The 14,480-nt window shown below is 47.4% G+C and overlaps 1 long non-coding RNA gene across 1 annotated transcript in view; it reads left to right on the top strand.

Annotated features, from left to right (window-relative positions):
* The first annotated feature begins 7,150 nt into the window (after nt 1-7,150).
* Nucleotides 7,151-14,480, top strand: part of LOC134911310 (uncharacterized) — a 30,670-nt gene continuing 23,340 nt past the window's right edge. The window contains exon 1 of the long non-coding RNA XR_010176470.1: nt 7,151-7,285. This is a non-coding gene — a long non-coding RNA (uncharacterized LOC134911310). The remainder of the gene's footprint in view (nt 7,286-14,480) is intronic.

Below are 14,480 nucleotides of genomic sequence, written 5' to 3' on the forward strand. Positions count from 1 at the left end.
AAAGTCCTTCACTTGCAATCCCTCCAGCCTTTGCTGCAGTAAGGTTGTTAACTGTGCAGACAGTCCGGCATAAGTATCAGAGGCATTTCGTGTTAGACCCCTGAACTTCTGCCTGTAGGCTTCTGGGGTGATGTTAAACTGGGCCAGCAATGCCTTTTTCATTTCCGCATAAATCCTATCCATCTCCCAGGGTATGACAGCGAATGCATCCAACACTTTTCCCCATAGAGCAGGGGTTACATAACTGGCCCACAGACTAGAGTCCAATTGAAATTATCTGCAAGTCTTTTTCAAAAGTTCTGAAAAAGGTATCCTGCTTGCTGTCCTTTCCCATCACTGGAAATTGATCTTGATGTAGTGGATGGAGATTCGCGTCGACTGGAGCCTGCGATCAGCCTCTTTGTCCATAGCAGCCTCTCTATTCATAGCAGCCTGGCATTCTGCAGCCTCTCTGGTATTGAACTGCTCTATAAGCTGCAGCAGCATCACCGGATCTGTCTCTTTCACATACTTTAGAGCCGAATGTAGATACAGACCAAAGGCAGAGCCTCCACCGGAAGTATTGGAGGAGTCTGATCTGTGACGGGCAGGCCCCACAGCCTCCAGGGTCAGCTGCTCGTCATCCTCATCCTCAGACCCAGAATCTGACTGATTCTCTCCAGCTCCTTGCTGCTGGTCTGTGTTCATCAGGGCTTGGATCATCTGTTCCCTGGTCTGGACCTCACTGTCCAAACCCTTCTCCAGGCATTGCGCCACAAGCTCTTTCTTCCAGAGCTTCTTGTAGTTTGTGCCCATTTTTGCTAAACAAAAATAAAACAGGAATGGGGAACAGAAATTGTTTTCACTCTGTGACTTTAACTAAAGCACAAAAGGAGTAAGCGACAGAAGACTCTGGTTGGGAGACCACCTAGGAATACCCAGGTGCCACCTATACATGTCAACATTTGGAGCACTATAGAAAACTGATTACCTGAAGCAGTAGCGGTTTGACCTATGATTTAAATCCCTGCAAAACTTTTACCCTATGGGATATGTGCAGGAAAAATGACGGTCATATTTATATTTCTTCATCATATGGATACCATTTAAGAAGAAACGTTTAACTGTGGTGTTATACTGACCATTATATAAGTCCGACTTACTAACCATTATAGCTTTGAGCCAATAAAATTGTATGTCTTAGCTTTTATTTTCACTTTGCTTTCGATGCTCAATACATATTAATACCGACGGAACTCCCTACTTTTAATAAATAACCAATAAAATTGTTGCTTTTATCAGCTATTAGTATTTGAACTTGCAAGTTCCTCCGAAGTGGAGTGCTCCCCAACAAGAGTCTTCTTTTACTTACTACTTTTGTGTTTAACCCTGCATTTACTGACTCAGGGGAGCACCACTGATAGTCACCATACATACACTACACAGACAGTAATATGTCCAAAAGTGTATGGTTACTTAAACAAGAAGTACATTCTTTGCTAATAATCAGTCTCTTCAGAGGACAACTACCATATATGATTACATTGATTTACACCAGTGCAGCTTCCCACACACTTTATTCTTCAACTGACTTTAACTTATATAAGCTTTGAGTTCTGGTAATTGGTGAATTTGGTTTTCTCTCTTGGAGTTACTCCCACATTCACTTATATTTTCTAAATAATAAAAAGCAATTATTGTCCCACTGCTGCGCACTAGTCTGTCATGACTCCAGTGCGCCGATCCTCCAGATTCGCCAAACTGAGGATTGGCGCCCGTGACACTTTTCTGGTTACCTCAGCACGTGCGGTCACTGCCACCAGCAGAAGTACCTTTGGCTGTGCCAGCCAGGTGAAGCAAACCTTGAGGGACTACGCCCAGGGTAAGATTCTGCTCTCACCCACATTCACAATTATTAATACTTAAAAAATATAGGTAACATGGGCCTCTCGGGGCCTTAGGTTCAAAAACAGAAACCAGACCTAAAAATTATAGAATTTAATTTCAAGAAAATCTTCAAAGCTTATAGTTACAAAAAGGTTACAAGATTCTAATAGTTTAAATAGTCACACAAGTATTAACAGTTTCAATGAAATAAAATAAGAAGAAAAACAACATTCAAGTCACCTGCAGTACAGAATGCTGTAGAGTGAGGCCTCTCTTCACAACCTGGTATCATTAGAGGACCCAGTCTCTCACTGGACCCACCTCAACAACAATGAACAGGGCTAGGGCTATTAGCATTTTGTCTCTGGCCTTCTGTTGTGTATGAGTACATTCCAGTAAAGCTATTAACTTTCCAACCAGTTGTTATACACAAACATTTTTCTCAATACAATGTCCATTGCTACATCTCCCAATGCAAATAATAATTTTTTTTATCATGCCCATTCTGATATAAACTTGGGCACTATCCTCTAATACTCATGAAATAACTTCCCCGCAGTGCCTGATGTGTCACTGATTGCACACTGCCCCTCCCGCACAGGACAGCAGGTAATAGGTCAGTTTGGATAATAGGACTCGCACAGTACAGTACATGGCTGCAATTTAGGTTTTATTTTCAGGTGATGTACAAATAATTTTCTAAAGCAACAAGGTTTGACCTGCATATTGTCATTGTGTCTAACAATGTGAAGTGCGTTGTGGTACTGCCTCCGAAGCTCAGTGATTGATACCCTTAGCATGCTGGGGCACTGGGGACACACAGCCATAAGGCCCCCATCCACTAGTGCGATATTGCCTGTTTTTATGCAATTGAGACGAATTTATGAGACGGATAGCATGAAAAGTGTCACATTGCATGTCCTTGACCTACGATTGCGATGCAAGGCGCGCTCCTGTGTGCATCACATCGCAATCGCAGATCACACAGGCTGGACTGTATATTTATCTCAATCACATGGAAATAGGTACACATCGCAGTGCTTTTGAACACTTGCGATCCGGTCGCATGTGATTGATCTCAGGAGTCTCTAGACTGGCAGCTTGGACACTCCCATGCACACGCCCAGCAGCAGCGGATCGGGACAGCACACTGCTACTACTTGTGATTCCAGATTCCTTCTTCCAAACGGACTTCAATCAGATAGCAAGTGAGTACCAGCACCCAGCATCTGCACCAGTCACACCAGCTCCAAAGTATTTCTTGCAAACACTGTCCACCACTGTTTAAATTACTGTACACTGCCCACCTTCCCCCAAACCTCATAATATGTGCATCCTGTTTATGTGTCCCAGCTTCTCCTCTAGTGTTTATAGAACCTATTGGTGCTCATCCTCACTTCCTACACTGTACCCCTATTGTGGCCCACATTGCTACTGCTGTGCAAAGTGTTTATAGAACCTGTTGGTGCCCATCCTCACTACCTACACTATACCCCATATTGTGGCCCACATTGCTACTGCTGTGCAAAGTGTTTATAGAACCTGTTGGTGCCCATCCTCATTACCTACACTGTACCCCTATTGTGGCCCACATTGCTACTGTTGTGCCAAAGTGTTTATAGAACCTGTTGGTGCCCATCCTCACTATATACACTATACCCCATATTGTGGCCCACATTGCTACTGTTGTGCAAAGTGTTTATAGAACCTGTTGGTGCCCATCCTCATTACCTACACTGTACCCCTATTGTGGCCCACATTGCTACTGTTGTGCCAAAGTGTTTATAGAACCTGTTGGTGCCCATCCTCACTACCTACACTATACCCCATATTGTGGCCCACATTGCTACTGCTGTGCAAAGTGTCTATAGAACCTGTTGGTGCCCATCCTCATTACCTACACTGTACCCCTATTGTGGCCCACATTGCTACTGATGTGCCAAAGTGTTTATAGAACCTGTTGGTGCCCATCCTCATTACCTACACTGTACCCCTATTGTGGCCCACATTGCTACTGTTGTGCCAAAGTGTTTATAGAACCTGTTGGTGCCCATCCTCGCTACCTACACTATACCCCATATTGTGGCCCACATTGCTACTGCTATGCCACAGTGTTCAATGAACCTGTTGGTGCTAATTAATGACACATTTATGTCCATACAAACTTTATTTTTCATAATTTTTACAACATTAACCATAAAGAACAACATTTCTACATAACCAAATAATAAAACCAAAACGAAATTTTGCCTGAATCCGATTTTTCAGATATGTCTCTTGACAAAAATTTGGATTTCGTCACTGGCTTCACTGAGCTGGTACAGTCCAAGGAATGCTTGTGGAAAGTCAAGTCCAAGGAGTACGCCAATAAGGCCAAACACCTCTCCACCAATGAGGAGCTGGTGGAATTTAGCAAGCCATTCTTTGCGGCAGCTGATGTGGAGTGGGCGGAAAAAAAATGGCGTAACCACCGCACAGTCTACATAAAAGAACAGAAAAAGATGGAGGATTCGAAGTGGTCTAAAATGGTTAGACAGTATTCCAAAAGCGTTCTCCACAATACGCCGTGCCCTTGATAGTCTATAGTTAAAGATCTTCTTCTCCTTACATAGCTTACTTTAGGAATAGGGCTTAATGATGTGTTCGTGGAGTGCAAAGGCCTCATCTGCCACAAAAACAAAATTGAGGCCGCGTGTTGTTTCTCCTCTGAGGCCCGGCCATTCTTACCAACATCAATGAAGATAAACTCGTAGTTTGCATTTACCACTGCCATCAGAACGATGCTAAAGTACCCCTTGTAATTGTAGTACATTGATCCGCTGTCGACAGGTGGGTTAATGCGGATGTGATTCCCATCGATGGCTTGCCACTCTTCAACACTTACAGAGAACTAGGGTAAAAAAAAACAAATTAAAAAATTACCACGTGTTAACTGTTTGTCTTTTTTACCCCACAGTTTACAACTTTGGAGACAGAAATGTCCAGCACCCAAGACCTCTCTGTTTTGGTGGAACCAGACGACACCACACAAACCCAGCCAGCACAACAAACAAGTACACATGTGCCTCCTACCACCCGTCCACAAGCTTCTCGCAAAAGAAGACAGAAGCACAAGAACACCCAGGAGGATGATGAGGAGGCTGCTTCCTACCAGCAAGTCAAGAGAGAGTTAGCAAATCCTCCAGACCGTTTTGCACAGTTTGGGACATACATAGCCACATGTACACACGATGCCCCTCTTGACTAAGTGGAACATTATGAGCGACCGTCCATGCTCGTTGCCAGGGGTTTCATGCACTGGGTGTCATGCTCGTTGCTAGGGGGTAATGCTTGTTGCTAGGGCTGTGCTCCCAGTGCCACATATGCCCCAGTGCCAGATATTCCCCCACAGTGCCAGGTACACACATGCCCACAATGCCAAATATGCACACACACCCCAAGTGCCAGGTACACATATACCCCCCAGTGTCACATATGCCCCCTCAGTGCCACATATGCCCCCCCAAGTGCCAAATATGCTCCCCCTCCCCCAGTGCCAAATATGCTCCCCCAGATACAGCTCACCCCCGCTCCCCGCTGTTTTGTGAAGGAGGGACACGGAAGGGCACAGCGCGCGCCTCTCCTGTGTCCTTCCTGCGTCTCCGGCGTGTCTGTTAAATGAAGTGCCGGTTCGTGAGCCAATCAGAGCTCACGAATGGGCACTTCATTCAATAGACACGCCGGAGACGCAGGAGGGACACAGGAGAGGCGCGCACTGTGCCTTCCGTGTCCCTCCTTACAGCAGCGGTTAGGGAAGGAGGGAGACAGCAGATTGACATGCGGACGGCTCGTCCGCATGTCAATCTGCGCTAAATCAGTGGCGGCGCCCCCCATAGCCCTGCGCCTCCAAGCCACTGCTCAGTAGGTATAAACCAGCCTCGCTAGTCACAGAGCAGAGTGTGCCCAGAGTTAAAAATGGCTGATGTTTACATATGTTGATTTTAGCCCAGCCCATCTGATCAATTATATGTGAAATTGCAGGATAAAAAAGGCCTTTGAGATATATTGCATGAGATGAATAGCAGTCAGGGCCGGATTAAGCCTTGGGGGTGCCTGAGGCACTAAAGACAGTGGGGCCCCAGTGGAAGGTGGGGGGTGTATAGTAGATTGTGAATATCTCTCAACATGTCCCATTCCAAGAGGGATAAAATGCTCTCTACCTGGACATCCCACTTAATATATGATTGGCATCACCTGTGTTGAACTATTTAATTGATAAGAAAGGCGTTTCAATGCAGGTGATTGCAATCATAAATTAAGAAGGAAGTCCATGTAGAAAGCATGTTGTCCCTCCTGGAATGGGTCATGTGGGAGGTATAGATTGTGTATATTAAATTTAGACCAATGGTGATACCTGGGTACTGTTTATAGTTCCAACTAATTGAAAGACAACTATTATATAAAATTTTCATGTAGTCTAACAAACACAATTTAATCTTATAAAATAATTTATCTTGTCACATGCAAGAATAGCAGCAGCCTCTGTACTACTTACACACTGGGACAGGACTCAAGAGGACTCTGTGTGTGTCTCTATCTCTAGACCCAAATGGTTTAGTTGCATAACAGTTTACACAAGACTCAGACACCCAAGCAGGGAAGAGCAGAAACTGGGATCCCTGAGTCACTTACAGCTCTCTCCACCCTCCTATCTCTCCTCTGGTTGGAAAGCTCTATCGATAGCTCATGAAACATGATACTACTGTGTCTCTGCCTTCACTGCATACTGTCCTGCTCACATTCTGGCTGCTGGTTCTGCTGCTGCTTAAGAGGGAAAGCTAGTGATGTCAGTGTGCTCTGGCCGGGAAGGGGCCCCTGACGAAGGGGGGCCCAGGGTACAGTATGCCCTGCATCCCCCCCTTAATCTGGCTGTGATAGTAGTGCATTAGATTGCATGAGATAAATCACATGTAAAAAATAACTCAAGTAATAAATCGCAATCGCATGGCTCCCGGGAAGCTCCTAGCCAGATTGCAGGAAAATTGGAACCAACTCATTGCTAAGATAAAACTCCCTAGTGGATAAGGGGCCTATTGTTTCCACCAGGATCGGGCGCTGCTGACTCTTACATACAGACAGGGAGGCTACAGGAAGGAGATCCAGTACTAGTTTCTGCTGCTGCTACTTTCAGTTTCCCCCTACTCACTGTGCACGGGCTGGTGTTGCTGTTGGAGGCGGGGTGCTGCTGACATCATTGCTGCTGAGCTCCGGTATAATCTTCCACTTCCTGGATTGGTCACATGATCAATCCGAGCTATTCATCAGACCTCAAGGCATGCTTGCTACCTGTGAGGCAGTGTTTGACTATCAGAGGGGGAGGCAGAGCTGTTACCCTCCCTACAAATCTCTCCCTGCAATTCCAGGAAGCTCCGTAAAGCTGGTGAGTTTTACTGTAACCATAACAAATGATTACAATAATATAAAGAACATGCTTATAGGTTATAAATATCTTCTTTCTGTTATTATAATCATTATATTATAATACCTACTTTGACTGTACGTCCCTGGTTGGGAGGTATGATAAAGGGATAGACCCCTTCTCCAAAAGTAGAGAGCAACACACAGTAACCATACGTAGATACACACTAATCTTAGAAAATTCTTATAGCCCACCAGTGCGTAACTACCGAGGGTGCACTGGAAGCTACCCCTGCACCCTGCCATGGGCTACCTCCGAGGCCCGTTGCTCCCCCGACACCACTGACCACATGACTGCAGAGCAGAATGGCCGTTGTCCGTGGAGGATGTAGCGGGGTGGGAGGGGCCCACACAACGGCAAACATTGTCCCAACCTGTCACGCCCGCTCTGCCTCGCGCCCTACCTGGCCATCAGCAGGAGTGCAGTGCCACAATTTGCGGTTATTTAGAGGGCGGGGCCAAATGCTGTGAAGTGCCCGGGCAGTTTGCAGTAATCAGGTAATGTCTCTCCTGCTAACTCCCCTTCCCCCTGTCTCTCTTCTGCTCATTCCCAATCCCTCTCTCTCCTGCTCACTCACACTCTTCCCCCCCGCCCCCCCTCTCCTGCTCACTTCCTCAACCTCTCTCTCGCCTGTTCACTCCCTCTCTCCTCTCTTCCCTCACTCCCCCCGTCTCTCCTGCTCACTCCCACTCTTTCTCTCTCCCACCTCTCCTGCTCACTCCCCTTCCTTCTCTCTCTAAGGCTCACTCCCCCCTCTCTCTAAGGCTCACTCCATCTCTCTCTCCATTCTCTCTCCTGCTCCCTTCCCCCTCTCACCTCACTCCCCCTCCCTCTCTCTCTCCTGCTCACTCCCCCTCCCTCTCTTCCTCTCCCGCTCACTCCCTCTATCCTGCTCCCTCCCTCTCTTCTACTCACTACCCCTCCCTATTTCTCATACGTCCTAGAGGATGCTGGGGTCACCATAGAACCATGGGGTATAGACGGGATCCGCAGGAGACAATGGCACTTTAAGACTTTCAAAGGGTGTGAACTGGCTCCTCCCTCTATGCCCCTCCTCCAGACTCCAGTTTTAGAATTGTGCCCAGTGAGACTGGACGCACTACAGGGAGCTCTACTGAGTTTCTCTGAAAAAGACTTTTGTTAGGTTTTTTATGTTCAGGGAGGCTGCTGGCAACAGTCTCCCTGCTTCGTGGGACTTAGGGTAGAGAAGTATGACCCACTTCCAGTGAGTTCAAGGGCTCCGCTTCTGGCTACAGGACACCATTAGCTCCTGAGGGTGCTGATCGCTGGGTACGCCTAGATGCTCACTCCCGCAGCCGGCCGTCACCCCCTTACAGAGCCAGAAGTCAGAAGACAGGTGAGTAACAGAAGAAAAGAAGACTTCTTCTTCAGTGATGGCATTTTCTGAGGTACGCTCCCACACACAGCACTACAGGGTGCAGGGCGCGGGGGGGGGGGGCAGTATAAATATCAGTAAAAGCGGGACAGAAACGCGCCATTAAGGGGGCTGGGCTTCTTCCTCACTGCTCACGGCGCCATTTCCTCTCCGCAAGCTGCAGAGACGCTAGTCCTCCTCACACTGACAAGTACCAGGGGTACAAAACGGGGGGGAGGCATGTAAATTGGTGCAATATATGTGATAGTAAAAGCGCTATAGGTCTGAGGCAATTTCTGGGTGATTTCAGACCCGTTGATTTAGTGCTGGGTTGTGAGCTAGCAAATCCCCTCTGTGTCTCTCTGACAGACTTTACTGTGGGCCTGTCCCCTGTATGCCCGGTGTGTCTGTGGGTGTTTGGTGCACGTGTGTCGAAATGTCTGAGGCTGAAGGCTCTTCCCAGGAGGAGGCTGTATTAGGGACACAAACGGCTGCGGGGGTGACCATGTCGGCACCGCCGACGCCTGATTGGGTAAATGTGTTGAACGCCTTGAATGCTAATGTGGCTGTTATTAGTAAGAGGCTAGATAAGTCTGAGTCTCAGACCCAGGCATGGAAGAAATCTGTGGAAGATATGTTATTGCAAAGTCAGGTTCCCTCAGGGTCACAAAAACGTACGTTGGCCCAGTTGGCAGACACTGCTACCGACACGGACTCTGATTCCAGTGTCGACTATAGCGATTCCAGATTAGATCCAAAATTGTCAAAAAGCATTCAGTACATGATTGTGGCGGTTAAAGAGGTATTACATATCACTGAGGACCCGGCTGTCCCTGATGATAAAAGGGTCTGTATGTATAAGGAAAGGAAGCCTGAAATAACGTTTCCTCCCTCTCATGAACTGAACACGCTATTTGAAGAAGTCTGGGAAGGTCCTGACAGAAAGTTTTAGATTCCCAAAAGAATTACGGTAGCTTATCCATTTCCTTCGGTGGATAGGGAAAAGTGGGATTCACCCCCCACTGTGTATAAGGCCCTGTCACGTTTGTCTAAAAAGGTGGCTCTCTCGTCACCTGACACGGCGGCCATTAAGGATCCTGCGGATCGTAAACAAGAAACTACGTTAAAGTCCATTTATGCGACCACAGGTACGCTACTCAGACTTGTCATTGCGTCTGCGTGGGTAAGTAGTGCTATCGAAAAGTGGGCAGACAACTTGTCTTCTGAAATAGATACCCTAGATAGGGATAGCATCCTCTTGACGCTGGGTTATATCAAGGACGCTGCAGCATACCTTAAGGAAGCTGCGAGAGATATTGGTCTTTTGGGATCAAAAGCCAATGCCATGGCAGTCTCAGCTATGCGAGCGTTGTGGATTCACCAATGGAATGTTGATGCTGATTCCAAGAAAAGTATGGAATCCCTACTATATAAAGGTAAGGCCTTATTTGGCGACGGCCTTGATGATTTGGTATCTACAGCTACTGCGGGTAAGTCATCCTTTTTACCTTATGTTCTTCCACAACAAAAGAAAACGCACCACTATCAGATGCAGTCCTTTCGGCCCAATAAATACAGAAAGGGCCGAGGTTCTTCCTTCCTTGCTACTAGAGGAAGGGGAAGAGGTAAACGATCACCAGCCTCGTCAGGCTCCCAGGAGCAGAAGTCCTCCCAGGCTTCTGCCAATTCCACCGCATGACGTTGGGGCTCCTATGCGGGAGTCCGCACCGGTGGGGGCACGTCTCAAACTCTTCAGTCAGTTTTGGGTTCGTTCGGACCTAGACCCATGGGTTTTACAAATAGTATCCCAAGGGTACAAGCTGGAGTTTCAAGACATTCCCCCTCGCCGTTTTTTCAAATCGGCCTTACCAGCTTCTCTTCTGGACAGGGGGGTAGTTTGCGACGCAATACAAAAGTTGTGTCAAAATCAAGTTATGGTCAGGGTTCCCCAGTCACAACAGGGAGAAGGTTTTCATTCGAGCCTGTTTGTGGTCCCGGAGGCGGACGGCTCGGTCAGACCAATCCTAAACCTGAAATCCCTAAATTTTTTCCTAAAGAAATTCAAATTCAAGATGGAGTCTCTCCGAGCAGTGATCTCCAGTCTGGAGGAAGGGGATTTTATGGTGTCGGTGGACATAGAGGATGCCTACTTACATGTTCCCATTTATCCTTCACATCAGGCTTACCTGAGGTTTGCAATTCAGGATTGTCATTACCAATTTCAAACGTTGCCGTTTGTCTGTCCACGGCTCCGAGGATTTTCACCAAAGTGATGGCGGAGATGATGCTTCTCCTTCGCAAGCAAGGAGTCACGATTATCCCTTTCTTGGACGATCTCCTGATAAAGGCGAGATCCAGAGACCAGTTGATGCAAAACGTTGCACTCTCCCTGACAGTTCTTCAGCAACATGGTTGGCTCCTAAACTTGCCAAAATCACAGTTGATTCCGACGACGCGGTTGTCGTTTTTGGGAATGATATTGGACACAGAACTACAGAGAGTCTTTCTTCCAGTGGAAAAGGCTCTGGAACTTCAGAGTCTGGTCAAACAAATTCTGAAGCCAGCAAGAGTGTCAATCCATCAATGCATTCGGTTGCTGGGGAAGATGGTTGCGGCCTACGAGGCCATTCAGTTTGGCAGGTTCCATGCCAGAGTATTCCAGTGGGACCTGTTGGACAAGTGGTCCGGGTCCCACCTACACATGCACCGGAGGATAATCCTGTCTTCCAAGACCAGGGTATCACTCCTGTGGTGGCTGCACAGCTCTCACCTCCTAGAGGGGCGCAGGTTCGGGATACAGGACTGGATCCTAGTGACCACAGATGCAAGCCTTCGAGGCTAGGGGGCAGTCACAATGGGAAAAAACTTCCAAGGAAGATGGTCAAGTCAGGAAACTTGTCTCCACATAAATGTTCTGGAGTTGAGGGCCATTTACAACGGCCTTCTGCAAGCGGAACATCTTCTTCGAAATCTGCCTGTACTGATCCAGCCGGACAATGTAACAGCAGTAGCGTACATAAACAGTCAGGGCGGAACGAAACTGCCCATGTCTCCTGCGGATCCCGTCTATACCCCATGGTTCTATGGTGACCCCAGCATCCTCTACGGACTAAGAGAAAACGGAGTTACCGGTAGGTATTAAAATCCTATTTTCTCCCCCTCTCTCTCTCCTGCTCACTCCTTCTCCCTCTCTCTCCCTTACAATCTCTCTCACTCACCTGAACTGTCTCTCCCTCTCTCTACTCCTGACATTGGGGGTAATTCCAAGTTGATCGCAGCAGGATTTTTGTTAGCAATTGGGCAAAACCATGTGCACTGCAGGGGAGGCAGATTTAACATGTGCAGAGAGAGTTAGATTTGGGTGTGGTGTGTTCAATCTGCAATCTAATTTGCAGTGTAAAAATAAAGCAGCCAGTATTTACCCTGCACAGAAATAAAATAACCCTCCCAAATCTAACTCTTTCTGCACATGTTATATCTGCCCCCCCTGCAGTGCACATGGTTTTGCCCAATTGCTATCAAAAATCCTGCTGCGATCAACTTGGAATTACCCCCATTGTATTTCTATCTTGCGCGCACTATTTCTTTCTTTTTCTCTCTCTCTCTCTCTCTCTCTCTCTCTCTCTGACACTGTCTTCCTCCCTCACTCTCCCTGACACTGTAATTTCATTTCTCTGACACTGTATCTCACTCTCTCCCTGTCACTATTTCTGTCTCCCTGACACTTTCTCTCTCTGCCTGACACCCCCTCCTCTCTCTCTCTCTCTCCAACACTGTCTCTCTCTCTCCCCCTGGAACTGTCTCACTGTACCTGACACTGTCTCTCCCTCACTCTTCTCCTGACATTGTATTTCTATCTTGCATGCACTATTTCTCTCTCTCTCTCTCTCTCTCTCTCTCTCTCTCTCTCTCTCTCTCTCTGACACTGTCTCTCTCCCTCACTCTCCCTGACACTAATTTCATCTCTCTCTGACACTGTATCTCACTCTCTTTCCCGGACACTATTTCTGTCTCCCTGACACTTTCTCTCTCTGCCTGACACCCCCTCCTCTCTCTCTCTCCAACACTGTCTCTCTCTCTCCCCCTGACACTGTCTCTCTGTACCTGACACTGTCTCTCCCTCACTCTTCTCCTGACATTGTATTTCTATCTCGCATGTACTATTTCTCTCTCTCTCTCTCTCTCTCTCTCTCTCTCTCTCTGACACTGTCTCTCTCCCTCACACTAATTTCATCTCTCTCTGACACTGTATCTCACTCTCTTTCCCGGACACTATTTCTGTCTCCCTGACACTTTCTCTCTCTGCCTGACACCCCCTCCTCTCTCTCTCTCTCTCTCTCTCTCTCTCTCTCTCTCTCCAACACTGTCTCTCTCTCTCTCTCTCTCTCTCTCTCTCTCTCTCTCTCTCTCTCTCTCTCTCTCTCTCTCTCTCCCCCTGGAACTGTCTCTCTGTACCTGACACTGTCTCTCCCTCACTCTTCTCATGACATTGTATTTCTATCTTGCATGCACTATTTCTCTCTCTCTCTCTCTCTCTCTCTCTCTCTCTCTCTCTCTGACACTCTCTCTCCCTCACTCTCCCTGACACTAATTTCATCTCTCTCTGACACTGTATCTCACTCTCTTTCCCGGACACTATTTCTGTCTCCCTGACACTTTCTCTCTCTGCCTGACACCCCCTCCTCTCTCTCTCTCTCCAACACTGTCTCTCTCTCTCCCCCTGACACTGTCTCTCTGTACCTGACACTGTCTCTCCCTCACTCTTCTCCTGACATTGTATTTCTATCTCGCATGTACTATTTCTCTCTCTCTCTCTCTCTCTCTCTCTCTCTCTCTCTCTCTCCTCACTCTCCCTGACACTAATTTCATCTCTCTCTGACACTGTATCTCACTTTCTTTCCCGGACACTATTTCTGTCTCCCTGACACTTTCTCTCTCTGCCTGACACCCCCTCCTCTCTCTCTCTCCAACACTGTCTCTCTCTCTCCCCTGACACTGTCTCTCTGTACCTGACACTGTCTCTCCCTCACTCTTCTCCTGACATTGTATTTCTATCTCGCATGTACTATTTCTCTCTCTCTCTCTCTCTCTCTCTCTGACACTGTCTCTCTCCCTCACTCTCCCTGACACTAATTTCATCTCTCTCTGACACTGTATCTCACTCTCTTTCCCGGACACTATTTCTGTCTCCCTGACACTTTCTCTCTCTGCCTGACACCACCATCTCTCTCTTGTTCTCTCTCTCCTTGACACACTTTATCTCTCTCTGTCTCTCACTGACGCTGTCACCCTTTCATTCTCCTCTCTTTCTCTTTCCCACCCTCCCTGACACACTCTCTCTCTCACTCCAACTCGCTCCCCTCCCTCTCGCTCTTCCCACCTCTCTCTCTTTTCCTGATGCCCTGTCTCTCCCCTGTCATCACTTTCTTTAACTTTCTCCTTGACAACCTCTCTCTCTCTTGCTCCTTTCTTTCTCTCATTCTTTCTTTTTCCATGAAACGCTCCTCTCTCTCTCTTTCTCGCTCCTCTATCTCTTTCTCACCCTGACACCCTTTTTGTTTCTCTCGCGCTCTTTCTCTTGCTCCACTAAGTGGCATTGTAGTGACAAGGGGAGGGGGCCCATTCAAGATTTTCCTATGGGGCCCACACAGCTCTAGTTACGCCCCTGCAGCCCACCATGCTCTGGCCTTGTATGGCTAGTATTTGTACATCTATAAATGGGCTGTAAAGAGACCTGCATCAGTCCTATTTGGCTTAAAAGTGCTTGGATATGGGATACTG

Source organism: Pseudophryne corroboree, chromosome 4 (genome assembly GCF_028390025.1).
Source record: "Pseudophryne corroboree isolate aPseCor3 chromosome 4, aPseCor3.hap2, whole genome shotgun sequence".
Lineage (NCBI taxonomy): Eukaryota > Metazoa > Chordata > Amphibia > Anura > Myobatrachidae > Pseudophryne > Pseudophryne corroboree.